Source organism: Pteropus vampyrus, unplaced genomic scaffold, assembly GCF_000151845.1.
Source record: "Pteropus vampyrus isolate Shadow unplaced genomic scaffold, Pvam_2.0 Scaffold333, whole genome shotgun sequence".
Classification (NCBI taxonomy): Eukaryota; Metazoa; Chordata; class Mammalia; order Chiroptera; family Pteropodidae; genus Pteropus; species Pteropus vampyrus.
The window spans coordinates 99,780-101,731 of NW_011889114.1; positions in this window are offsets into that span (position 1 = coordinate 99,780).

A 1,952-nucleotide genomic window follows, 5' to 3' on the forward strand; every position below is an offset into this window, starting at 1 on the left:
GCCTTGTGACCATGGGCAAGTCTTCACCTCTGTGGGCCCTAGTTCCTTCCTCTGCAAAAAGAGGATGTTGGTGATGGAGCGGGCTCTAGGTGGCTGGCTACTCTCTCCCATCTCGCGATCTTAACGTGGGTTTTGGAAACTGTGACTTTTCTAGGCCAATGTTCTTGCAAGTTTTTATGGTGATGTAGTTCATACACACACAGGTGCAGATGGCTAGAAACACGCACACGCACACACACAGACACACATACACACACAGACATCTATCGGAAACAAAAGCTTCGTCAAAGTATATTTTTTCTGTGTGCAATTCAATTTTCTCTTCTACACTTCATTAAAAAAATTGCTTGCCTAGACCCAGTGACTTCTTGCACATTGTGGGATCCCAAGTAGGAGTTTCCTGTCTTGGTGATCTGTATCAGTTGGGACAGAAGTCCAGAGGGGGTCTCACTTGGGTGAGATCAGGGTGTCAGCAGGGCTGCGTTCCTTCTGGAAGCTTCAGGGGAGAATCTGTTTCCTGGCCTTTTCCAGCCTCCAGAGGCCACCCGCATTCCTCCACTCTGCCTGCTTTCTATTCTCAGCCATCAGGACCAGTTGAGTCTTTCTCATGCCTCATCGCTCTGACCTCTGCTGTGGTCATCTCCTCCTCTGGTTCAGACACTCCTGCCTCTCTCTCTCCTTTTAAGGACCTTTGTGATTACTTTGGACCCACCCAGGTAATCCAGGATTATCCTCCCCGGCTCAATATCCTTAATTTCATCATGTCTGCAAAATCCTTATTGCCTTTTAAGGTCACATATTCACAGGTGCAGGGATTAAGATGTGGCCATCTTGCGGGGGAGCATTATTCTGTTTACCACATGGTCTGTAGTTTTCTTAGATGTGACTTCTGGTCAGTCAGTCTGTTCAGCTCTCGATAGCACCCTGAGCTGCTTTTTGGAAGCTGAATTTTGATTCATACATGCCAGACTTTTGGCTGTTTCCCTTTAGTGCAGTGGCTTACTGAGTGTTAGCTGCTTGAATTGGTTTTCTTTAGTCTTTCATGGAAATTCACTGGAGTTGGGCCTGAGCAGGACGATTTTATTACCAACTCCATGGATTCCTTTGCTCTAACAAATTTGATCATGGGGAGAATTATAGGTCAGGGGTGGGGTGGGGTGGGGGAATAGGGTCCCTAGAAGAGAGCTCTGTAAAGTTTGGATATATAGAAGATCCAGAAAGATCTAATGCTAACTTATTATAATTAACAAGATATTTTAACAGTGTGGCTGGATACAAAATCAACATGCCAAACTAATGGTATTTCCCTATATTAATGGTAACTATTAGAAAATAAGAGAAGAAATGACACATTTATGATAGCTGAGAGGAGTAACTAGGAAGAAATCTAACAAAGTGTGCAAGACCTCAGTGGGGCCAATTGTAAAATTTATTGAGGGAGATTAAAGAAGAACTTAACAAAGGCAGAGATATACCATGTTCATGGATTGGAAGAGTTAGTGTTATAAAACGTCAGATCTTCAAATTGATTTATAGATTCAATGTAATCCCAATCAAAGTACTAAAAGCTCTCCCCCACCCCCCCTGCATGAGTGGAACTCACCAGCATATTCTAAACTTTGTATGGAAGTGCAGTGAACACAGGACCTCACACTGTACCCCCAAAACTAACTCCACATGGATCAAAAGAAATTCGGATGTCCCATAACTGTAGGAATTACTCATCACTCATTAGTAATCAGAGAAAGGCAAACAAAATCACAATGAGACACCGTTACACACTCGCTGGATTTTCAAAAATCAATGTCTGAAAATACTGAGTACTGGGGAGAGAAGGAGCAGTGGGAACTCATACGAACTGTCGGTGGGTGTATAAATTGTCCTATGTATTCTGAAACGTGTTTTCCCCATTATCTATTACATCTGAAATCGACGTGCCCTGTGGTGCGGGG